Below are 27541 nucleotides of genomic sequence, written 5' to 3' on the forward strand. Positions count from 1 at the left end.
ACCCTAAAGAGAAATTACAGAAGAAATATACAACTTCCAAATCTTTAACATAGATTTAGTTTATTCATTCCACAAATTATTTATTTAGATACTACAGGCCAGATACTTGGATGTGGCTGAGGATAAGCTTTGAAAACGACAGCAGTGCACTGACTCTTGCTCTCAGGAAACAAAGTCTCATGGACAGAAAGATATGCAAACAATGACAACAAAATGCAATCAGTGCCTTAGTAGATATAAACAACAAGAGTATAATGAAAAGGAGCACATAAGTCCACCAGAGGAATCTATAAAAGCCTTATAGAAAATAAGAGGGAGAGGTACTCTAAGCAGTGGGAACTTGTGTGCAAAAGCACAATGGCATGACAGAACACAGCATATTTAGGCAAAAAGTAGTTCAGGAGAACTGGTGTGTACTGTGAAAAGACAATTATGTGTGTGTTTGTGATCTAGCCTTCAGAAGAACGGAGAAGGTTTAGATACACAGAGTATTCTAAGCTGAAGATACACTATGACCAAGGTGTGGATGTGTAGAAGCAAGGGCATGTATGTAAAACATATATACTATGCAAAATATATATACTATGTATATGTAAAATACACATAGTATGGAAATACTAGTTTAGCTGGAGCAAGGATATATACTACAAAGCAGACAGCAATCAGACTACACCTAGACTAAAAAAATGTGCCCTGAATCCTCAGAGGGCAAGTGTGATGGTTAATTTTATATGTCAACTAAGCCATTATGGTGCCCAGTGTTTGGTCAAACACCAAACACTAGTTTGGTCTAGATGCTGCTGTGAAGGTTTTTGTTAGATATGATTAACAATGAAATCAACAGACTCTGATTAAAGCAGATTACCCTTGATAATATGAGTGGGCCTCATCCAACAACTGAAATCCTTAGAAGAGACAGGTTTTCTGAAGAAAAAGGTATTCTCTTCAAGACAGTAACACAGAAACTGTACCTGAATTTCCAGCTTGCTGCCCTGCAGAATTTGGACTCAAAGCTAACATCAAGTCTTACCGGCCAGACTGCTCTGTGGATTTTAGAAATGCCAGCACTTCAATAACATGAGCTAATTCCTTAAAAATTCTCCCTTCCTTATATGTCTCCTAACAGTAAGTACACCTGGGGAAAGGACTAGCTATGCTAAAAAAAGAATACCTCCTGAGAGGCAGGACGTCTAGCTACGGACTAGTGAGAAGGTAGGCAATTCTCCCCCCAAACTAAGCAAGATGAAGCTGACAGAAACCCCATCAGTCCTCTGGAAATCAACAAAGGAATACAACAACCTAAGCAGCATCTATGTTTGAAAAACTGCTAAATGTTGAGGAAGAACAATGAAAGTCTATGACATTCTTGCCTAAGACTATTCCCACCCCACCATCCACTCACTTAGCAGGACAGAGGTTCTGCAGAGCAGGGCAAGGCAGGGAAACTATGAAGACTATGGCTTTGCTCCCAGGATCAAAGGGAGTCACTCATTTTGGAGTGGTGAATAACACACACTCTCAGCTGTGCTGTCAGTGTAAGTGATGTTCCAGGTGGCAGGTGAGCAAGGAGGATGAACAGCTCCAGTAGTCTCAGTTTGTAATCATGACTGGCAAACTCAACGCCAGCTCACAGGTGCATGGAGGCAGAGGAGACACAAAAGGAATTGTCAGTCCTTAAACACCAGTGCAGATTTGAAAATGGCCTCAACTTTGAATGTGCTCCTCTACCCATATGCAGATCCACTGGCAGATGAAAAGTCGCACTGGCTTAAGATATCAGAGCACAACCACTGTCCAATGAACTGTGCTGACAGGAAGGCAACCCCTAGAAAGCCATGCTTAAAAATGCAAATAATTTTACGTGTGTGTGTGTGTGTGTGTGTGTGTGTGTATCTGAGCTACATCAGCATACATTTATATGAAATGTCCATAAAAGGCAAATTTATAGAGACAGAAAGCAGGAGGTAGAAGCAGGAATTTAATGACAAATAGGCATGAGGGGACTTTTTGCAGTAATGGAAATGTTCTAAGACTGGACTGTTGTGAGACTTGCACAACCTTATAAAATCTACTAAAAATCATTGAATTACACTCTTACAATGGATAAGTCTTAGGGTACATAAGTTATACCTCAACATAGCCAGGCTTTATGTTTTTTGGGTTTTAAAGGAATACTTCCATAGAAAAATATTTTGATAGTCTCAGTAGGTTACACCAAGACCTGGTTTTTGTTTACTCATGTATTCATTCCTTTAGTCACATATTTGAACATATATTACTGTACCAGGCACAGTACTTCATTATAAAGCTGCAACAAAGAACCACAAAGTGAGAACAGGTTGAGATTAAAAGATCAGCTTAATACGAAAAGACTGCAAAAAAAAAAAAAAAAAAAAAAAAAAAAAGCATTAATTAAGGACACTGGTAGTGGGGTTCCTAGGTGGCTCAGTAGGTTAAGTATCTGACTCTTGATCTCAGCTTAGCTCTTGATCTCAAGGTCGTGAGTTCAAGCCCTGCATTGGGCTCCATGCACAGCATGGAGCCTACTTTAAAAAAAAGAAAAAAAAAAAAAAAAGGAACATTGGTGGCAACATAGCATTGAAATATCTATGCAAAAAACAGAATCCATGATATAGAAGACACACTTAAGATGTTATACCAATATTCAGTTTAAAAGGGGGCAGATAGGAAGAAAACAATGGAGAGAAAAGAAAGTAACACAGAAAATGGAATGAAAAAGAAAAACGACATTTTAAAAATGATATTTAGATAGAGATCTGAACAGTGAGTAGGAATTAGGTAAAGTGAAAACAAGAGCATTCTAAGCAAAAGCAAATGGATATACAAAAGCCTTGCAATGGAAAGGCATTTTAAAGCTTTTAAGGAGCTAGGTAAAGCAGTGAGCAAGAAAAACAGGTCAATGATGAAACTGGAAAGATGGGTAGGGGTCAGATTGTAAATCTGGTGGATCAGTTTAGGGATATGAAATTTTATGATAGATGCAATCAGATGTGACTGATTTAAAGATTTTTAAGCAGGGAGTTACTTAATCCTATTCAGATTTATACAGTCTCACTCTAGCCAAAACCATCTTGAAAAAGAATAATGCTAGAATATGCACAATTCCCAACCTCAAAACTTAACTACAAAACTACAATAATGAAGACAATGTAGTGCTGGCATAAAAACAAGCATACAGATGAATGGAACAGAATCACAAATCCAGTAATACACCTTTACATTTATGGTCAATTGATTTTTCTTTTCTTTCTTTTTATTTAATTACATTTTTTATTTTTATTCCAGTACAGTTAACAAAAGGTGTTATATGAGCATTAGGAGTGCAATATAGTGATTCAACACTTCTACACATTACTCAGTGCTCATCATGATAAGTACACTCTTTAATCCCCTTCATCTATTTCACCTTATCCCCTACCCACAGCCCCTCCGGTAACCATCATTTTGTTCTCTACAGTTAAGAATCTGTTTCTTGGGGCGCCTGGGTGTTTCAGTCGGTAAAGTGTCCGACTTCGGCTCAGGTCATGATCTCACAGTTCATGAGTTCGAGCCCCGCGTCAGGCTCTGTGCTGACAGCTTGGAGCCTGGAGCCTGCTTCAAATTCTGTGTCTCCCTCTCTCTCTGCCCCTTCCCCACTCTCTCTCTCTAAGAAAAAATAAAAAACATTAAAAATTTTTTTAAAAAAGAACCCGTTTCTTGGTTTCTCTGTTTTTTCCTTTGTTTGTTTGTTTCTTAAATTCCACATATGGGTGAAATCATACAGTATTTGTCTTTCTCTGACTATTTCACTCAGCATTATACTTTCTAGCTCCATCCACGTTGTTGCAAATGTCAAGATTTCATTATTTTTTATGGCTGAATAATTTTCCATTGTATCTGTATGTGTGCAGTGTGTGTGTATATATATATATATATATATATATACACACACACACACACGTGTATGTGTGCATATGTGTGTGTATCTCCTGCTTCTTTATCCATTCATTTATCTATGAACACTGTGCTGCCTCCATATCTTGGCTAGAGGAAATAATGCTGCTATAAACATGGGGTGAATGTATTCCTTTGAATTAGTGTTTTTGTAGTTTGGGGTTAGATACCCAGTAATGCAATTACTAGGTTGTAGGGTAGTTCTATGTTTAACTTTTTGAGGAAACTCCATACTGTTTTCTAGAGTGGCTGTACCAGTTTGCATTCCCACCAATAGTGCACAAGTGTTCCTTTTTGTCCACATGCTCATCAACACTTATTTTTTCTTGTGTTATTTTTTTAATTTTAGCCATTCTGACAGGTGTGAGGTAATATCTCATTATAGTTTTGATTTGCAATTCTCTGACGATGCATGATGTTGAGCATCCTTTGATGTCAGGAAAGAGCAACCTTTTCAACAAATGGTGCTGGGAAAACTGGATATCCACATGTGAAAGAATGAAGTTGAACACCTGTTCACAAAAATTTACTCAACATGAACTGGAGACCTAAATGTAAGAGCTAAAACTATAAAACTCTGAGAAGAAAACAAGTGTAAATCTTTGTGGCCATAGTTTCTTAGATACAAGACCAAAAGTATAAGAGACATATTAAAAACAGATAAAATAGACTTCATCACAACTAAAAACATTTGTGCTTCAAAGAACACCATTCTGAAGGTGAAAGACAAATCAAAAAATGAGAGAAAATATATACAAATCACGTATCTAATAAAGGACTTCTATCCAGAATATATAAAGAACTGTTACAATTCAACAATAAAGATAAATAACAGAACTCATCATCAAGGAAATACAAATTAAAACCACAATGAATACCAACTCACACCAGTCAGAATGGCTAACATTAACAACTCAGGCAACAACAGATGTTGGCAAGGATGCGGAGAAAGACGATCTCTTTTGCACTGCTGATGGGAATGCAAACTGGTGCAGCCACTCTGGAAAACAGTGTGGAGGTGCCTCAAAAAATTAAAAATAGGCCTACCCTATGACCCAGCAATTACACTACTAGGTACATATCCAAGGGATACAGGTGCGCTCTTTCGAAACACGCACCCCAATGTTTATAGCAGTGCTATCGACAAGAGCCAAAGGAGGGGAAGAGTCCAGATGTCCATCGACAGATGAATGAATAAAGAAGATGTGCACACACAGACACACACACAATGGAGTATTACTCGGCAATCAAAAAGAATGAAATCTTGCTATTTGCAACAACGTGGGTAGAACTAGAGGGTATTATGCTAAGCAAAATCAGTCAGTCAGAAAAAGACAAATATCATATGACTTCATTCGTGTGGAATTTAAGATACAAAACAGATGAACATAAGGGAAGGGAAGCAAAAATAATGTAAAAACACGGAGGGAGACAAAACATTAGAGACTCTTAAATACAGAGAATAAACTGAGGGTTGCTGGAGGGGCTGTGTAAAGGGGGGATGGGCTAAAATAGGTAAGGGGCATTAAGGAAGAAACTTGCTGGGATGAGCACTGGGTATTATACATAGGGGATGAATCACTGGAATCTACTCCTGAAATCATTATTGCACTATATGCTAACTTGGATGTAAATTTAAAATTAAATTTTTTTTGAAAAAGATAAATAACCCAATAAAAAGTGGGCAAAAAATCTGCATAGACATTTCTCCACAGAAGATATATAAATGGTCAATGTGCACTTGAGAAGATGTTCAATATCATCTCTTTAGGAAAATGCAAATCAAAACCACAATGGGATAGCATTTAATACCCATTAGATGGCTACAATCAAAAACAGATCACAAGTGTTGATGAAAATGTGGAAAAATTGGAATACTCATATACTGCTGGTGGGTGGGACTGTAAAATGGTGTAGCCACTTTAGAAAAGTTTGGCAGGTCCTCAAAAGGGCAAATGTGGAACTAGCTAGCATATGATCCAGCAATTCCGCCCAAGAGAACTAAAAATGTATTCACAGAAAAACTTGTACACAGATTTTCACAGCATCATTATTCATAGCTTAAAAGTAGCAACCCCAATGTCTACCAACTGATAAATGGATAAACAAAATATGGTATATCCATACAATGGAGTATTATCCAGCCATAAAAGGTGTGAAGTACTGATATAGAATTCAATGGAGACAAAGCTTGAAAACATTATTCTAATTGATTAAAGCAACTCATAAAAGATCATATATGATTCCATTTATATGAAATGTCCAAAACAGGCAAATCTGTAGACAGAAAAATTAGTAGTTGCCTGGGGCTGAGGGGAGAGGGAAGATGAAAGTGACTACTATGTAGTTTCTTTTTGGGGTGATGAAAATGTTCTAAACCTAGACTGTGGAGAATTTTTTGGCTATGTGGATTATATCTCAATAATATTGTGGTTTTTTTTAAAAAAAACACTATACACTTAATAGACTGGCTAAAATAAAAAAAACACTTGGCAATATCAAGTGGTAATAAAGATGAGGAGCAACTGAACTCATACATTTCTAGGAATACACAATGATACATCTGAAAAGGTGTTCTGTAAATTCTAATAATGTAAACATACTTACCCTACAACCCAATAATTGTACTACTGAGATTTATCCTACAGAAGTGAAATCTATGTTCACATAAAACCTGCATGTGAATGTCTATAGTAGCCCTGTTCACAATCACCAAAAACTGAAAACTAACCCAATGTCCTTCAATGTGTAAATCTAGATAAACCATGGTACATCCATTGCTGGGATACTACTCAGCAACAAAAAGGAACAAACTCTTGATACACACAACTTGGGTGAATCCCAAAGGTATTATGCATGCTGAATGAAAGAAGCCAATCTCAAAAAATATTCCTATTTATAAAATAGTCTCAAAAAGGCAAAACTATAGATCACTGGATGCCAGAAAACTGTTAACTTTAAAGGGATATAGAGTTTTCTGAGATGACAGAACTATTCTGTCTCCTGACTGCTGTAGTTGTTACATGAATAAATATATGTATTAAAATTCACAGAACTATGCATCAAAAGAAAAAATCTATTTTACTATACAATAATCTTTAAAACAAAAACAAACAAACAACAACAACAACAACAACAACAACAAAAACTGGGGTGCCTGGGTGGCTCAGTCAGTTAAGCCTCTGATTTCAGCTAAGGTCATGAACTTGCAGTTTATGAGTTCAAGCCCCACACTGGGCTGTGTGCTGACAGCTCGGAGCCTGGAGTCTGCTTCAGATTCTGTCTCCCTTTCTTTCTGCCCCTCCATAGTTCACACTCTGTATCTCTCTCTCAAAAATAAATAACATTAAAAATTTTTAAACAAAAAAAATTTTAGGAGAAATTTGAGAAGAAAAATGGGGGACGGGGAAGAATAATGAACACCAAAGAAAGATCGAACACCAAAAACAGGAGAATTTTTTATTCTAAATCTTCTAGTTAATGTTTCTGATCAAGAATTATTTACTGGTGATAAATTCAGTGGTAATAGGAATACATTAAATAAATAATGGGTTTTACTGAGAAGAGCAAAGAAATGATCTTAGGAAAATTGTTTCATGTTTTCCATTTTATGAACACTGAGATGAAATAAAAATTCATTTAAATCTGAACAAAGCAAACAAAACTTACTTAGTGAAGCAAAGAGAAGTGCTCTTAGGGATGCAATTTAATAACGGTTGGTTTCACTTTAGATAATTATACAGGAATGATTCCTCTAGCACATTCCATTTGTTTGTGCGGTGGTAGGTGTGTAATGCATGTTTAATGAGAGAAGAGCAGTAATCGCTAAGAAATCACTCTAAAATGGCAAAGCTTTTTGGTAAAATTTAGTACTACATGCATTTTAATTTTTTTTTTTAACATTTATTTATTTTTGAGAGAGAGAGAGACAGAGCATGAACGGGGGAAGGGCAGAGAGAGGGAGACACAGAATCTGAAACAGGCTCCAGGCTCCGAGCCATCAGCCCAGAGCCTGACGCGGGGCTCGAACTCACGGACCGCAAGATCGTGACCTGAGCTGAAGTCAGACGCTCAACCGACTGAGCCACCCAGGCGCCCCTGTACTACATGCATTTTAAATTACATTTAACTTAACCTCTGATACATGTCAGAATTCAATATGTAACAAATGAATCAACTTCTTTCAGAAATAACTTGTGCAACAATTTAAAATTCAACTGTATAAAAACAAGATAACTACCTCTCTGAAATCTTCTCTAAGCACATATCAGATACAAAATATTCACCAACCCAAAGCTAACATGACAGAGCTCCAAGTTACTATAGCAGTAACCAATGGGAAGTAAAACTTCCCATTAAAATACCCCAAATTCTCAGTAAAATACCTAACAAGACAAAACCCAGAAATATGTTAACATGTTTCCATGTCCAGAAACATACTTGTAAGTCACTTTAATGGCTGCCTAATAACTTTACTGAAAGGATCTAGAACTAAACCAATGTGGGTTTGCTCTCTGGTAAGTTACAGGTAGAGACCAGGTACAGAGTTATTACACAAAGGAAACTATTTGCAGCAAATAAAGAGATCAGGGAGCATAACTTCCAAAGTAGTGAATCCCTGAGCAGGGGTGAGTGGGTTCCTTTTTTTTTTTGGTTTTTATTTTTTTTTAAGTTTATTTATTTATTCTGAGAGAGAGACAGTGTGCCTGCACAAGAGCAGGGAGAGGGAGAGAGAGAATCCCAAGCTGACTCCACACTGTCAGTGCAGAGTCCAATGTGGGGCTCAAACTCATGAACTGTGAGATCATGACCAAAACCAATAGTTGGATGTTTAACGGAGTGAGCCACCCAGGCGCCCCAGTGAGTTCCTTTTATTTAGGGATAGGATGAATATTCAGAAAAGGAAGTTCTGTCATCAAATGTAAAGGCAGGCATAAGACTTCATACAGGTACTTAGAGAACAGTTCTATACATGCATCCTATGTTACATTTAATGAACCTCATACTCCTCCTAGGATGGAGATTTTAACATAATGAAGCAGAGGGAATTGTCAGAGGAGGGGCTTTGGATATGCTCTGAGAGCCTGTATAAACTAGATGGGGTTTTGGGCTCCTTATCTCAGGAAAAAAACGCAGGACTTTGCTTACTTACGAAACAGCACTGTAAGTTTTTACTACTGATTTATTGTCTCTGAAATGGTTAGGCTATTTCCTGGCCTAGTAGAGACTGTTAGTTTTTGCATTCCATTTGTTCCTTTAAAATCTTTAACTACTGAGGTTTTTGTATTTCTTTGTAATTCTAACCTTCAAGAAAGTTCTCCAAGAAAGTCCAGGAAAGTGTGCTTGGGCAAGTAGGGCACTGACCTTGGGGGTGAGGGGTGGGGAAGATAGCTAGGGGCTTAAAATGACCTCTCTTATGTCACAAACGTTATGTTTTTTCTCTGGGGACCCCGAACTCTTTCTGCTTACAGAGCTACCAACAATTATTTGGCCAGTTCTCTATAGTTATCTGTGATAATATTCTTGTATAAACAAACTTCTTGGGGCACCTGGGTGGCTCAGTCGGTTGGGCGTCCGACTTCAGCTCAGGTCATGATCTCGCGGTCTGTGAGTTCAAGCCCCGCACTGGGCTCTGTGCTGACAGCTCAGAGCCTGGAACCTGTTTCAGATTCTGTGTCTCCCTCTCTCTGACCCTCCCCCGTTCATGCTCTGTCTCTCTCTGTCTCAAAAATAAACAAACGTTAAAAAAAAAATTAAACAAACTTCTTTGCACATGTGATTATTTTCTTAGACTAATTTTTTAAAAGAAGAATTGCTAGGTCAAAGTGTGTGGAATAGGAGTGTGGGATATGCTTGATTTTAAAATATTTAATTAATATTTGATTAATTTCCTCATATCCTACACCCAAATCAGAAAAAAATTATATTGGCTCTATCTTCAAAATACAGTCACAATCTGACCACTTCTCAACATTTCACTAGCACCACCAGCATTTCTTACCAGAAATACAGAAAGGTATCCTTACCTCTACTCCTGCCCCCTACAGACTATTCACAACTCAACAGCGAGAGGGATCTTTTTCAAATTTAGTTAGAATACATCATTCCTCTGCTCACAGCCTACTACTGTTTTCCAAAATAGTCTTGAAAAGGCTTAAGACATCCAACACTAAATCTGTGTTAAATTTCTTTTTCTACTGATTTTGTCAAGAAATCTCTATTGGCATCAAAAATAGCATTGACAGAGGTCAGGCCAATATATTATCACAAATTAATAGTTTTGTTGTTCAAAGTAATTGAGAAGGCACCTCTTAACATTAGAACTTCCATAAGGATGAAAATGAAGTCAACTCCTTTACTAAGGGATAATTTGGGGGAAGCAAAGTCTTACCACATATCCAAGTATACTTGATAATTGTGTCAACATAATTTGGGGTGATTCTTTCCAACTTTTCATTTTTATTGTACTTTAAACTACATTTGAGGGGGAAAAGTATGTCTTACATCCCCTTCAAGATGTTTGAAATCAAGTAAGATGGTGGTCAAAGCCCTTGTAAGGGATACTAAAAACGTAAAGAAAGGGATCTGGGCTTTCCTGGAAATATTCTCATATTCCTCACTAAGCTTATGAAACCTACTTTTCCCTCTATGCATGTTTCTTAATTTGGAGAATCACAGAATCATACAACAACAGTGCTAAGAGGGGCCCTTAGATCATTTAGTCCAATGCTCTCATTTTATAGATACACAAAAGGAAGCCCTAATAGCACATCTTTCTCATCACTTCTCTAAATCTTTTTTTTTTTTTTTAACATTTTTTTTTTAATTTTTTTTTATTTTTGGGACAGAGAGAGACAGAGCATGAACGGGGGAGGGGCAGAGAGAGAGGGAGACACAGAATCAGAAACAGGCTCCAGGCCCCGAGCCATCAGCCCAGAGCCTGACGCGGGGCTCGAACTCACGGACCGCGAGATCGTGACCTGGCTGAAGTCGGACACTTAACCGACTGCGCCACCCAGGCGCCCCTCTCTAAATCTTACCTACTCAAAGGTTGCTTCTAATTTTTTTCATGTATATTTTACTTGCTCCAAAACATTTTAAGCTCTGAAATTCAGAGATATGTCTTGTCCCCTATCACAGCATGCTTAATAGAGCATGAAGTCATATCATATAATGAGCCTCCAAAAAGTATCAGTAAACCAATCAAACTGAGAGGTACATTTCTCTAGAAGAGAGATGTGGATATGAGGTCTCTAATCACATCTTGGTACTAATTCTCCTCATTCTTTTTTTAAAAAGTAGCCCATGGGGTGCTTGGGTGGCTCAGTCAATTAAGCATCCGACTTCCACTCAGGTCATGATCTCACGGTTTATAGGTTTGAGCCCCGCATCGGGCTCTGTGGTGAGAGCTCAGAACCTGGAGTCTACTTCTGATTCTGTGTCTCCCTCTCTCTGTGTTCTTTCCACATTTGTGCTCTCTCTCTCTCAAAAATAAACATTAAAAAAATTTTTTTAATTGGCCCTATCTACAGAAACCTTATGAAAGAAATTGAAGAAGATACCAAAAAAATAGAAAAATATTCCATGTTCATGGATAGGAAGAACAAATATTGTTAAAACATCAATACTACCCAAAGCAATCTACATATTCAATGCAATCCCTATCAAAATAATGCCAGCATTCTTCACAGAGTTAGAACAAAGAATCCTACAATTTGTATGGAACCAGAAAAGATCCCAAATAGCCAAAGCAATCCTGAAAAAGAAAACCAAAGCTAGAGGCATCACAGTTCAGGACTTCAAGATGTATCACAAAGCTGTAATCATCAAGACAGCATGGTACACAAAAACAGACACATAGATCAATGGAACAGAACAGAGAGCCCAGAAATGGACCCACAAACTTATGCCCAACTACTCTTTGACAAAGCAGGAAAGAATAACCAATGAAAAAAAGACAGTTTCCAGCTGGGAAAACTGGACAGTGACATGCAGAAGAATGAAACTAGACCACTTTCTTGCATCATACATAAAAATAAACTCACAATGGATGAAAGACCTAAACATGAGACAGGAAGCCATCAAAATCCTAGAGGAGAAAGCAGGTAAAAATCTCTTTGACCTTGGCCGCAGCAACTTCTTACTCAATATGTCTCCAGAGGCAAAGGAAACAAAAGCAAAAATGAACTGTTGGGACCTCATCAAGATAAAAAGCTTCTGCACAGTGAAGGAAACAATCAGCAAAACTAAAAGGCAACCGATGGAATGGGAGAAGATATTTGCAAACAACATATCAGATAAAGGGTTAGTATCCAAAATCTATAAGAACTTATCAAACTCGACACCCAAAAAACAAATAATCCAGTGAAGAAATGGGCAAAAGACATGAATAGACACTTTTCCAAAGAAGACATCCAGATGGCTAACAGACACATGAAAAAATGCTCCACATCACTCATCATCAGGGAAATACAAATCAAAACCATAATGATATACCACCTTACACCTGTCAGAATAGCTAACATTAACAACTCAAGCAATGACAGATGTTGATGAGGTTGCAGAAGAAAGGGGAATCCTTTTACACTGCTGGTGGGAATGCAAACTGGTGTGGCCACTCTGGAAAACCGTGTGGAGGTTCCTCAAAAAATTAAAAATATAACTACACTATGACCCAGCAATTGCACTACTAGGTATTTATCCAAAGGATACAGGTGTGCTGTTTCAAAGGGGTACATGCACCACAATGTTTACAGCAGCACTATCAACAACAAAGTATGGAAAGAGCCCAAATGGAATAATGGACAGAGGAATGGAAAAAGAAGATGTGGTACATATTTACAATGGAATATTACTTGGCAATCAAAAAGAATGAAATCTTGCCATTTGCAACAACGTGGATGGAACTAGAGGGTATTATGCTAAGCAAAATTACTCAGAGAAAGACAAGTATCACGACGTCACTCTTATGTGGAATTTAAGATACAAAACAGATAAACTTAAGAGAAGGGAAGCAAAAAATATAAAAACAGGGAGGGGGACAAAACATACCAGACTCTTAAATACAGAGAACACACTGAGGGTTGCTAGAGAGGTTGGGGGTAGGGGGACAGGCTAAATGGGCAAGGGTCATTAAGGAGGACACTTGTTGGGATGAGCACTGGGTGTTCTATGTAGGGGATGAATCACTGGATTCTACTCCTGAAATTATTATTGCACTATATGCTAACTAACTTGGATATAAATTAAAGAAAAAAAAAAACGTAGCCCTATAATTTAAATAGAAAGTAGAGCAAAAGCTGGTCTGACTATTACTCTCATATAGTCAATCACTGTGCACACACACACACACACACACACACACACACCAGCCTTTGTCCATTACCTTAAACTCTATTTTGCTGTATTTTCAAATAAGCAGTATCAATATTTTCTCAACTAGGACATTTACAGAGCTGAGGCTGAGCTGGAGGGAACACTAAAAAGTTTCATCTTGTTTTCATCTCCAGGGGAAAGAAAAAGCATTAAACACTGCAACAAACATATCTGAAAAATCACTATTAATAGGACTGCTCTTTCTCAGCAAGCCAAATGAAAGAATCCCAGAAATAATGCTCTAGAGAAGAAAAGAGTGTGACACTATTCTTCCCTACTCAGATCTCTGCAAATTTTATAGAGATTTCTAATCAAAACAGTTCTCAGCCAACAGAAATAGGTATACAGGTCGGTAATCAGGCTGTGCCAAAACTCAGTGCACACACACAGGCCCAGGTACATGCACTCATTAGTACATTCATCACACCCTGCTTTAAGAATCAGGAAGGTGGCCACATACTAGGTCCAAAGAGATGATGAGCAAATGTCCAAATTAAAGTAACATTCCCTTAAAACCTTTTTTACATTGTTACTTATTAGCTCCTTTCTTCCTATGCCTATTCATGATATCAACCAACGTAGCAAATAGCAACAGCCAATTCTACTTTGCCTGCTGTCTAGAGTCCGTTCTAGAGTGGGTTTCTCCATTCTCTAAGATTTTTAGCAAAAGGAAACATAATTTTATCATGTGTTCAAACTTGCCAATTAATATGTGTCCAGGGGTTAATTTGAATTACAGCTTTGCCATTCAGCAGAAACTTCTAATAAACAAACCATTGTTGTAAGACCAATTCTTATGTCAGCTCATAGCATGCCAAATGGGAACACCTTTTTCTAGCTACCCATTGGGGTCTGCCACAAGAACCACTGACAACAAGTGGCAAATGGCAAAAAAAAATACAGTACATGCAGCTGACGATCTTTTACTGGGACCCATCTTCCTAAAGAAGATGTGTATTGGAATTTTGTTTTCAATAAATCCCATAGTCAAGAAGGAAAAGAGCTGGTCGAATACTAAGAACTGGACCAAATGCCTATGACAATAGACATAAGAGCACAAGTTAAACTCACATATAACATTTTCAATGGTTCAAATTAAATAAAATGTCTAGGAATTGCTTCAAAAATATCTGAATGTAGATGTGTGAGTAGGGAGAGGAATTATATATGAAATCAGGTCCCATGAGTTAATAACCTGAAGCTGAGTGATGGGTACTTGAGGATTCAATATAATTTTCTATTTTTGGATATGATTGAAAATTTTCATAATAAACGGTTAAATGAAGTAAAACAAAATAGAAAGTTTAAGTTGCCAAATTCCAACTTTCTCAGATCTGCATATCAGAGGGTCATTGTAAACTAACCATTCTTCTTCCAGATTCTTCACTCATGTTTCTCATCTATTTAAACTACCCTGGAGAGGGAACACATACACAAAAAGCAAATTTGCTCAAATTACATACTCTAATTCAGTTACACAATTTTTCTACTAATCTCCTAACTTTTAGAATTAAAAAAAGAAAAGATGATAGATAGCATTGAATTAATGTAAAAAAATTTTTTTAAGCCTAGTGTTTTAGAAGACCTGGGCTCTAGTCTGAAATCCACTTTTTTAAAAACCTATACAACTACTTAAATCACTGAGCACCAGTTTCTTCATCCCTTAAATGGGGATGATGATAATCAAACTCTTTTCACACACAGTATAAGTTATAAAAAGAAGTAAGACTAGAGAAAAAATGCAAAAATATAGAAGAATACCTGCAAGTTGTCTTTTTTTTTCCCACAGTGCTGCTGGAAGTGGAGTCAAGGGGATAATGTATATAACAGGGCTTTTAAAGAACAGGAGCTTGAAACAAAATGAACCCAAGGAAGTTCACACCAAGGCACATAATAATTAAAATGGCAAAAATTAAAAGAGAGAATATTAAAAGAAACAAAAGAAAAGTAAACAGTTACATACAAAGGAAACCCCATAAGGCAATCAGCTGATTTTTTAGCAGGAACTTTGCAGGCCAGAAGGGAGTGACATGATATATTCCAAATGCTGAAAGGAAAAAACCTACAACCAAGAATACTCTACCTGGCAAGGTTATAATGTAGAATTGAAAGAGAGATAACAAGAGAAAAGCGAAAGTTAAAGAAGTTCATCACCATTAAACCAGCCTTACAAGAAATATTAATGGGAATGCTTTGAATGGAAAGAAAAGGCTATAATCAGAATTAAGAAAACTAAGAAAAGAAAAATTTCACAGGTAAATACAGACATAATAAGAGGAGTAGATTGATCACTTACTAAATCAGTATGGAGGCTGAACCACAAAAGTAGCAAAATCAATCATATCTACAGAAATTAGTAAAAGATGTAAAGATGTAAAATATACCATATACATGAAAAACAGGGAGTAGTAAGTTTAGTGCTTTCACAATGGTTATCTGAAAACTACTTTATCTTTGAAAAGATAAAATATTAGTAAAGATGTAAATACATGCCATATACATGAAACATGGAGGAGGTAGTAAATTTAGTGTTTTCAGAATGGTCAAACTTAAGCTACAATTAATGTGATATAGATTACTATACACATAAGACGTTATATATGAACCCAATGGCAGCCACAAATCCAAAACCTATGACAGATACACACAAAAAAAGAGAAAGAAATCCAAGTATAACGCTAAAGACAGCCATCAAACTACAAGGGAAGACAGCAAGAATAAACAGGAACAGAGAAAACTACAAGATCTATCTATATGCTGCCTACAAGAGACTCACTTCAGACCTAAAGACACATACAGACTAAAAGTGAAGAGATGGAAAAAGATGTTCCATGCAAATGGAAGTGGGCGGGAAAAAAAGCTGGGATAGATATATAAGACAAATGAGACTGTAAAAGAAACACTGTAGCAAGAGACAAAGAAGGACATTTGTCCTTCATAATGCATAATGATGAAGGGATCAATCCAACAAGAGTATATAGCAATTTTAAGTATCCATGCATCCCACACTGAAGCACCTAAATAAGAAAGCAAATATTGGGGCCCTGGGTGGCTCAGTCAATTAAGTGTCCGACTATTGGTTTTAGCTCAGGTCATCATCTCATGGTTTGTGAGTTCAAGCCCCATATCAGGCTCTGTGCTGACAGTGTGGAACCTGCTTGGGATTCTCTCTCTCCCTCTATCTCTGCCCCCACCCACCTCCCCCCAAAAATAAATAAACCTGAAATTTTTTTTTCAAAAAGTTATTTCTTAAAAAAAAAAAAAAAGGAAAACAAATATTAACAGACCTAAAGGGAGACACTGAGAGTAACACAAAACTAGTAGGGGACTTTAACACTCCACTTACATCAATGGATCATACAGGCAAAAAAATCAATTAAAACAACAACAACAACAACAAAACCCAGTGGCTTTGAATGATATATTAGCCCAGATAGACTTAACAGATATATACAGGACATTCCATCCAAAGACAGCAGGACACACGCATTCTTTTCAAGTGCATATGGAACATTCTCCAGGATAGATCACATTAGGCCTCAAAACAAGTCTCAATAAATGTTAAAAAACTAAAACAAAATCAAATATCTTTTCCAACCACAATGGTATGAAACTAGAAATCAATCACAGGAAAAAACTAGAAAAAATACAACCACAGGGAGGGTAAACAACATGCTACCAAATGGCCAGTAGGTCAGTGAAAAAATCAGAGGAAATAAAAATTACATGGAGATAAATAAAAATGGAAACACAATGGTCCAAAACTTTGGAACACAGCAAAAGCAGTTCTAAGAGGGAAATTTACAGCAATACAGGCCTACCTCAAGAAACAAGAAAATTCTCAAATAATCTAAACTTACACCTAAAGAATTAGGAAAAAAAGAACAAAGCCCAAAGTTAATACAAGGAATGAGATAATAAACACCAGAAATAAATGAAATCAAGACAAAAAAAAAAAAATAGAAAAGATCAATGAAACAAAAAGCTAGTTCTTTGAAAAAATAAACAAAATTGATAAACCTTTTAGCCAGACTCATCAAGTAAAAAAAGGAAAACTCATACACATAAAATCAGAAATGAAAGAGAAGAAATAACAACAAACACCACAAAAATACAAAGGATTATAAGAAGTTACTACGAAAAATTATATGTCAACCAAACAAACAACCTAGGACAAATGGATAAATTCCTAGAAACATACAATCTTCCAAAACTGAGTGATGAAGAAGTAGAAAATTTGAACTGAATCAGTGATCAAAAACTCTCACCAAATGATGGCTTCACAGATGAAATCTACCAAATGATTAAAGAAGACTTAACACCTATTCTTCTCAAACTATTCCAAAAATAGTAGAGAAAGGAAAAGATCCCATATACATTTTATAAGGCCAGCATTACCCTGATCCAAAACCAGGCAAAGACACTACGAAAAGAGAAAACTACATGCCAATATCTCTAGTGAACACAGATGTAAAGATCCTCAACAATATATTAGCAAACTGAATTCAACAACACAGTAAAAGAATCGTTTATCACAATCAAGTGGGATGTAAAACAGTTCAATATTCACAAAATTTTAAATGTGATATATTACATTAACAAGAGGAAGGATAAAAACCGCATGAGCATCTCAACAGATTCAGAAAAAGCATTTGAAAAAATACAACATCCATTAATGACGAAAACTCCCAACAAAGTGGATCTAGAGGAACATACCACAACATAATAAAAGCCAAATGTGAAAAACCCAAAGCTAACATCATACTCAATGGTGGAAAACTGAGCGTTTTCCCCTAAGATCAGGAATAAGTCAAAGATTTCTACTCTCATCATGTTTATTCAACATAGTACTGGAAGTCTTAGCCACAGCCATCAGACAAAAAAAAAGAAATAAAAGGCATTAAAATTGGTGAAAAAGAAGTAAAACTGTCACCATTTGCAGATGACATGTTACTATATATAGAAAACCCCAACAACTCCCTCAAAAAACTATTAGAATAAATGAATTCAGTAAAGTTGTAGAATACAAAATACACAGAAACTGTAGCATTTCTCCACACTAACCACAATTAGTAGGAAGAGAAAATAATCACATTTATAATTACATCAAAAAGAATAATTTTAACCAAGGAAGTGAAAGACCTATACTCTAAAAACTATAAGACAATGGGGCGCCTGGGTGGCTCAGTCGGTTGAGCAGCCAACTTCGGCTCAGGTCATGATCTCGCGGTCCGTGGGTTCGAGCCCCGCGTTGGGCTCTGTGCTGACAGCTCAGAGCCTGGAGTCTGTTTCGTTCTGTGTCTCCCTCTCTCTGACCCTCCCCCGTTCATGCTCTGTCTCTCTCTGTCTCAAAAATAAATAAACGTTAAAAAAAATTTAAAAAAAACTATAAGACATTGATGAAAGAAACTGAAGACAACACAGATGTAAAGATACAGCCATGCTCATGGACTGGAAGAACTAATACTGTTCAAATGTCCATTCTACCTAAAGCAATCTACAGATTTAATGCAATCCTTATCAAAATACTAATAGTATTTTTCACAAAACTAGAACAATCTTAAAATTTGTATGGAACCACAAAAGACCCCAAAGAGCTAAAGCAGCCTTGAAGGAGAGGAACAAAGCTGGAGGTATCACAAATCTCAGATTTCAAGATATACTATAAAGCTATGCTAATAAGAACAGTATGGTACAGGCACAAAAACAGACACACAGATCAATGGAACAGGATAGAGAGCCCAGAAGTAAAACCATGCTTACATGGTCAATTAAACTATGACAAAGGAGGCAAGAATACAGTAGGGGGAAAAGACAGTGCCTTCAATAAATGGTGATGGGAAAACTGGACAGCTACCTGCAAAAGAATGAAACTGAATCACTTTCTTACACCATACACAAAAATAAACTCAAAATAGATTAAAGACCTAAATGTGAGACCTGAAACCATAAAACTTCTAAAAGAAAAACAGGCATTTATCCTGTGGACATGAGCCTTAGCAACAACATATTCATGGATATGTTTCTGTAAGTAAGGGAAACAAAAGCAAAAATAAACTATTGGAATTACACCAAAATAAAAAGCTTTTACACAGCAAAGGAAACCATCAACAAAACGAAAAGGTAATGCACTGAATGGAAGAAGATATTTTCAAATGATATATCTAATAAGGGATTAATACCCAACATATAAAAGGAACATATACAATACAACACCAAAAAGAACAAACTATCACAAAATGGGCAGGGGACCTGAGTAGACATTTTTCCAAAGAAGATATACAGATGGCCACCAAACACATAAAAGATGCTCAACATCACTAATCATCAGAGAAATGCAAATTAAAACCACAATGGGATATTACCTCACATCAATAAGAATGGCTATTCCAAAAAGACAAGAAGCAAGTGTTAGTGAGGATGTGGAGAAAAGGGAACCCTCATGCCCTATTACTGGGAATGTAAATAGGTGCAACCACTGTGGAAAACAGAATGGAGGTTCCTCAAAAAAATTAAAAGTAGAATACCATATAAATCCAGTAATTCCACTACTGGGCATTTATCCAAAGAAAATGAAAACATTAATTCAAAAAGATATATACACCCCTATGTTTATTGTAGCATTATTTATAAGAGACAAAATATGAAAGCCACCTAAGAGTCCATCAACAGATGAATGGAAAAGATATATATACCACGTGTGTGCATATATATGTGTGCATGTATGTATATATATGTGTGTGCACATACATGTTTGAATATATCTTTTAATTTAAAAAAATATGCATTTTTAAAATTTTTTTTAACTTTTTATTCAGTTTTTGAGAGAAAGAGACAAAGTATGAATGGGGGATGGGCAGAGAGAAAGGGAGACACAGAATCCGAAGCAGGCTCCAGGCCCCAAGCTGTCAGCTCAGAACCCGACGCGGGGCTCGAACTCATGAACGGTGAGATCATGACCTGAGCTGAAGTCAGACACTTAACCGACCGAGCCACCCAGGCGCCCCAAAATGTTTATGCATTTTAAGAAATAAAGAGAGAGAAAGAGAAAGAGAAAGAGAGAGAGAGAAAGAGAGAGAGAGAGAGAGTCTGTGTGTGTGTGTGAGCAGAGAAGGGACAGAGAGAGAGAAGGGGAGACAGAGAATCCTAAGCAGGCTTCATACTGTCAGTGCAGAGCCTGATGCGGAGCTCAAACTCACAAACAGTAAGATCATGACCCGAGCCAAAATCAAGAGTCTGACACTTAAACCGACTGAGCCACCCCTGTATGTATGTATGTGTGTGTGTGTGTATGTATGTATGTATGTATGTATGTATGTATGTGTTAGGGGTGTGTGTGTGTGTGTGATGGAATAGTCCTAAAATAGAATGAGATCTTGCCATCTACAACAACGTGGATGGACCTAAAGGGTATTATGCTAAGTGAAATAAGTCAGAAGATAAATACCATAAAATTTCACTTATACATGGAATGTAAAAAAATAATTGAACAAAAAAACAAAAACAGGATCATAAATACAGAGAACAAACTGGTGGTTGCCAGAGAGGAGGGGGTTGGGAGATAGGCAAAATAGGTGAAAGAAATCAAGAGGCAGAAACTTCCAGTTATAAAATAAATAAGTCACAGAGATAAAAAGTACAGCATACAGAATACAGTCAATAATATTGTAATAACATTGTATGGGAATGGATGGTGATTGTAAGCATTATCATTGTAAATATTGAGTAATTCATAGAACTGTCAAATCACTATGTTGTGATAAAAACAGAGACAGAAAGAAACAAATCAAGAAACAGACTCTTAATTATAGAGAACAAACTGATGGTTAGCAAGGGGGACATGGTTGGGGGATGGGTTAAATGGGTGATGGGGAGTAAGGAATACATTTGTCCTGATGAGGAACGGGTGATATATAGATTGTTCAATCATTACACTGTACACCTGAAACTAATACAACACTGTGTGTTAACTAACTGGAATAAAAACTTTTAAAAAAATTACTATGTTGTACATCTGAAACTAATATAACATTGTATGTCAACTATACTTCAATAATTAAAAGGGGGGGGGGCACCAGGGTGGTTCAGTCCGTTATGCAATTGACTCTTGATTTTGGCTCAGGTAATGATCTCATGGTTCATGAGATCGAGCCCCGTGTGAGGTTCCACAGTCACAGTGAAGAGCGTGCTTGGGATTCTCTCTCTTCCTCTTTCTGCCCCTCCCCCACTTGATTCATCTCTCTCTCTCTCTCTCTCTCTCTCTGTCTCAAAATAAATAAAAATAAAACATTTAAAAAAACAAAAACAAAAAAAGACCACAGGCCTGTGGCACCCTTCATACACTGGCTCCTCCTCATCTTCCAACTTCACTTCCCAGCTCTCCTCCCATGCAGCCTGCCCCATTCAGGACCACTCTCACTCCACACAAAACACCTCCATACCTGCCCTCTACTCATCCTGCTGCCTCCTAGGTTATGCCCTATTCTCCCTTTTATACACACCTCCTCAGTGTTCTTTTCCTATCTCCCTCGCCCCCAAAATAGATTGTTCCAAGTTCTGTAACCTCAGGCACTTGGGAACAACATGTTGGTTTGCACACTCATGCACTGTATTGTGGTTAGTTTACCCTCAGTAGATTACAAGCTCCTTTAAAGTACAAATTAAAATACATCATCATGCAGTGAGTGCATAAATATCAGATAAAATATAAAGCAAAGAAAATACAGATGAATAATAAACACCTAGTGAAATCTTCTCAAATCTCCGTAACATACCTTTAGAGTCATCTGAAACAAAGCAAATTTTCAACAAATGTCAAAAATGAAGCAAGGAGATACAAATAAACACAAACAAAGTAATCTGGAAGTCATAAAAAATTTTGCAATTTCAATCATTATCCCAACAGGACTTTTTAAGCTGAATCTACAAAATTTATAGCACGTAGAAAAAATAGTTTTTCCAAGAGTTTGGGAAAGAATACACACAAATATTAAAGTATTAACAAAGCTATTATAACTTATGGTATTAAGATTCATTGGTGGAACAAAATAGAAAGCCCAGGGAAAAACAGCCTCAACTATGTACACAAATTTGATATGTTTCAAAAGCAAACATCACAGAACACTGACAATTGTTTAATTTATGGTGCTGGGTTCCCTCATCCACATTCCCACACTCATCCTCCTTCATCTACAGCTATCCTCTACTTACATTCTGATGCCTCTCAACTCTATTTTCAACCAAGGCCTGCATCCCAAATCTCAACCTGATCATTCAAAGGCCAAAGCACAACTCAACTCTATCTAGATGTTTCATTGGCAGTCAAATTTAAGAAGACCAAATGGAACACATCTTCCCTAGTAAATTTCTCCCCCTCTTCTATTTCTTCTACTGGTAAATGAGCCGATTCCTCTTAGATGCCCAAGATAAATATCTGGGAGACTTTACATAGTTTCTCCCTTAACTTCTCCATGGTAACTTGTGAAGTCCTGTCAATTTTTCTCGCTTCGTGTCTCTTGAATCTATTCTCCCTCTCTCTTCTTCCCCTCCTGACATGGCTTTAATCCTCACCCTCATATTTTCTCACTTGCGTAACTCCATAGCCTAATAACTGATACTCTCTGACCTTCAGTCAGTTCATTCAATATCCTGTTTCAGAAGTAATCTAAGATGCAAATATACTTATGACACTCCCCTGCTTAAAACCTTTCAAGCCCTTTACTTCTCTCAAAACAAAATCCTCGCCATAACATATAAAATCCTTCCAGATCCAGCGCTTACCTGCCCCTAGCCTCTTCTTTCATCACTCCCTGGCTCCAACACCCCCCTACACACACACACTCACCCAGTTCTGCTTGCATCTCTTAACTAGGCTCATCAAAAAGAAAAGAGAATGAACCCAAATAAATAAAACCACAGTAAGGGAGGAGAAATAACAACCAACATCACATAAATACAAGCAATTATAAGAGAATATTATGAAAAACTATATGCCAATAAATTGGACAAACTGGAAGAAATAGGTAAATTCCTAGAAATATATAAACTACCAAAACTACCACAGGAAGAAATAGAAAAGTTGAGCAGACTGATAACCAGCAAAGAAATTGAATCAGTAATCAAAAAAATTCCCAAGAAACAGAAGTCCAGGGCAGCTTCACAGTGGAATTATACCAAACATTTAAAGAAAAATTCATACCTATTCTTCTCAAACTATTAAAAAAAAAAGAAAGAAAAAAAAGAAAGAAAAAGGAAAACTTCCAAACTCATTCTATGAGGGCAGCATTGCCCTGATACCAAAACCAGAGAAAGACTCCACTAAAGAGAACTACAAGCCAATATCCCTGATAAACACGGATGCAAAATTTTTAATAAAATACTAGCAAACTGGGGTGCCTGGGTGGCTCAGTTGGTTGAGCGTCAGACTTCGGCTCAGGACATGATCTCACAGCTCGTGAGTTCGAGCCCCATGTCAGGCTCTGTGCTGACAGCTTGGAGCCTGCAGCCTGCTTCAGATTCTGTGCCTCCTCTCTCTCTGCCCCAACCCACTCGCATTCTGTCTCTGTCTCTCTCCAAAATAAATAAACATAAAAAAATTTTTTTTAATTAAAAATAAATAAATAAAATACTAGCAAACCAAATCCAGTAATACATTTCAAAATAATTCACCACAATCAAGTAGGATTTACTCCTGGGTTGCAACACCAGTTCAATACTCACAAATTGATCAACGTGACACATCACATTAATAAAAAAAAGGATAAGAACCATATGATCATTTCAATAGATGCAGAAAAAAACATCTGACAAAGTACAATATCCATTCATGATAAAAACCCTCAACAAAGTAGGTTTAGAAGGAACATCCCTCAACATAACAAAGGGCATATATATAAAAACCACTGATAATATCACCCTCAATGGAGACCATAGAGCTTTTTATTTTTGTTGTACTGGCACATAAATAGACACATAGATCATTGGAACAGAATCGAAAACCCAAAAATGAACACACAGCTATATGGTCAATTAATCTTCAACAAAGCAGGAAAGAATATCCAATAGGGAAAAAGACAGTTTCTTCAACAAACGGAGTTAGGAAAACTGGACAGCAACACGCAAAAGATTGAAACTGGACCACTTTCTTATACCAAACACAAAAATAAAATCAAAATAGATGAAAGACCTAAATGCAAGACTTGAAACCATAAAATCCTAGAGGAGAACATAGGCAGGAACTTCTTGGACATCAGCTGTAGCAACTTGTTTCTAGAGAGATCTGCTGAGGCAAGGGAAACAAACGCAAAAATAAACTATTGGGACTTCATCAAAATAAAAAGCTTCTGCAAAGTGAAGAAAATAGTCAACAAAACTAAAAGGCAACCTAAGGAACCAGAGAAGATATCTGCAAATGACATATCCAATAATGGGTTAGTATCCAAAGTATATAAAGAATTTATAAAGCTCAACACCCAAAAAATGAATAATTCAATTCAAAAATCAGCAGGAGACATGAATAGTCATTTTTACAAAGAAGACATACAGTTGGCCAGCAGACACATGAAAAGACGCTCAACATCACTCATCATCTGGGAAAATCAAATCAAAACTATACCTGGGCGCCTGGGTGGCTCAGTCAGTTAAGCATCTGACTTCGGCTCAGGTCATGATCTCACAGTTCATGAGTTCAAGTACTGCATCGGGTGAGCTCCTCCCCACCTTCAGGAACTCTCTCAAATGAAACAACACAAAACAAAAAAACTACACTTCACACCTTTCAGCTAAAATCAACAACACAAGAAACAACAGGTGTTTGTGACAATGTAGAGAAAGGGGAACCCTCTTGTACTATTGGTGTCAATGGAAACTTGCGTAGCCACTCTGGAAAACAATATGGAGGTTCCTCAAAAAGATAAAAAACAAAACAAAAACAGAGCTACCCTACAATCCAGTAATCACAATACAAGGCAGTTACCCAAACAATACAAAAATACTAATTCAAAGGAATACACGCACCCTGATGTTTACAGCAGCATTATCTACAATAACCAAATTATGGAAACAGTCCAAGTGACCATCGACTGATGAATGGATAAAGATGTGGTATATCTATACAATGGAGTATTACTCAGCCATAAAAAAGAATGAAATCTTGCCATTTGCAATGACATGGATGGACCTAGACAGTATTATGCTAAGTGAAGTAAGTTAGTCAGAGAAAGCAAGAAACATATGATTTCCCTCCTGTGTGGAATTTAAGAAACAAAACAAACAAGCAAAGGAAAAAAGAGAGAGAGAGGCAGACAAACCAAGAAAGAGACTCTTAACTATAGACAACAAACTGACGGTTACCAAAGGGGAAGCGGATGGGGGAATGGGTTAAGTAAGTGATGGGGAGGGGCACCTGGGTGGCTCAGTCGGTTGAGCATCTGACCTTGGCTCAGGCATGATCTCACAGTTTGTGAGTTCAAGCCCCACATCGTGCTCACTGCTGTCAATGCAGAGCCTGCTTCAGATCCTCTGTCCCCCTCTCTCTCTGTCCTGCCCCCACTCATGCTTTCTCCCAAAAAATAAAAATAAATAGGTGACGGGAATTATAGGGTGCACTTGTGATGAGCAATGGGTATTGTATGGAAGTGGTGAGAGTCACTATATCATACACCTGAAACGAATACTACGTTGTATGTTAACTAACTGGAATTTGAATAAAAACTTTTTTAAAAAGTCATTCAAACATATGTTTCCTAAAAGATATACTTTAGTTTCAATGACCAAATGGGCTGAAAGCAAAAGGAGGGAAAAGATATACCATGCGCCATAACCAAAAGTCTCTGGAGTAGCTAAACTAACATCACATGTGATGCACTTTAAGATAAAATTTGTTACTAGCAACAACAGGCACTTTATAAGACCTGATATCCATAAAGAAGTTATAATTATAAATACACATACACCTAAAAATAGAATTTCCAAACACAAGAGGCAAAAATTGACAGCACTGAAGGGAGAAACAGACAATTCAACAATAATATTTGGAGAATTCATTATACTATTTTTGATAATGGATAAAACAATCAGACGAAAGATCAAGTAAAGAGATTTGCCAAGTAGACTCAGCAAACACCTACAAGACTGCAGGCTGCAACAGTAAGCAACAATACATACATAAATACGTATGTATGTATGTATTTACACACACACACATATCATTATCATGTGCACATTCTCTAGGATAGGCCATGAAACAAATCATAAAAATCATACAAAGGATAAAAATCATACAAAGTATATTCTCCAACCACAATAGATTTAGAAAATACCATGAAAAAATACTTGAGAAATTTGCAAATATGTGAAAATTAGACAACACTCTCCTAAATAACCAATGAGCCAAAGAAGAAATACCAAAGTAAGTTAGGAAATACTGAGATAAAAAAACACAAAACTTATGGGATGTAGCAAAAGCACCAAGAGCTATGCGATAAGCAAAATTATAGCTGTAAATACCTATATTAAAAATAAATCTCAGATCAATATGTTGCACACCCTAAACTTACACAATATGTCAATTATATGTAAATTTAAAAAATAAAATCTTAAAAGTTTAAAACTTTAAAAGTTAAAAGGATCTCAAATCAACAACCTGTTAACCTTAAGAAACCAGAAAATGAAGAGTAACTTAAATCCAAAGCCAGTAGACAGAAGGAATTAATTAGACTACAGTGAAACAAATACAATAGAGAACAAAGAATAAAGAAAATCAACAGAATAAAAAGTTGGTTCTTTGAAAAGATCAACAGAATTAATCATTTAGTTAGATTTAACAAGAACAAAAAAGAAGACTCAAATTACTAAAATCAGTAATTACTACCAACCTTACATAAATAAAAAATATTCTTTTTTTTTTTTTTTTTTTTTTAAATTTTTTTTTTTTCAACGTTTTTAATTTATTTTTGGGACAGAGAGAGACAGAGCATGAACGGGGGAGGGGCAGAGAGAGAGGGAGACACAGAATCGGAAACAGGCTCCAGGCTCCGAGCCATCAGCCCAGAGCCTGACGCGGGGCTCGAACTCACGGACCGCGAGATCGTGACCTGGCTGAAGTCGGACGCTTAACCGACTGCGCCACCCAGGCGCCCCAAAAAATATTCTAAAGAATTATACAGAATACTATAAACAATTGTAATCTAACAAATTAGGTAACTACATGAAG

The 27541-nt window shown here is 36.8% G+C and overlaps 1 protein-coding gene across 2 annotated transcripts in view; it reads right to left on the reverse strand.

Annotated features, from left to right (window-relative positions):
* Positions 1-27541, reverse strand: part of TPST1 (tyrosylprotein sulfotransferase 1) — a 174470-nt gene that overhangs the window by 137515 nt on the left and 9414 nt on the right. The gene's annotated exons all lie outside the window — the stretch shown is intronic.

Source organism: Neofelis nebulosa, chromosome 18, assembly GCF_028018385.1.
Source record: "Neofelis nebulosa isolate mNeoNeb1 chromosome 18, mNeoNeb1.pri, whole genome shotgun sequence".
Taxonomy (NCBI): domain Eukaryota; kingdom Metazoa; phylum Chordata; class Mammalia; order Carnivora; family Felidae; genus Neofelis; species Neofelis nebulosa.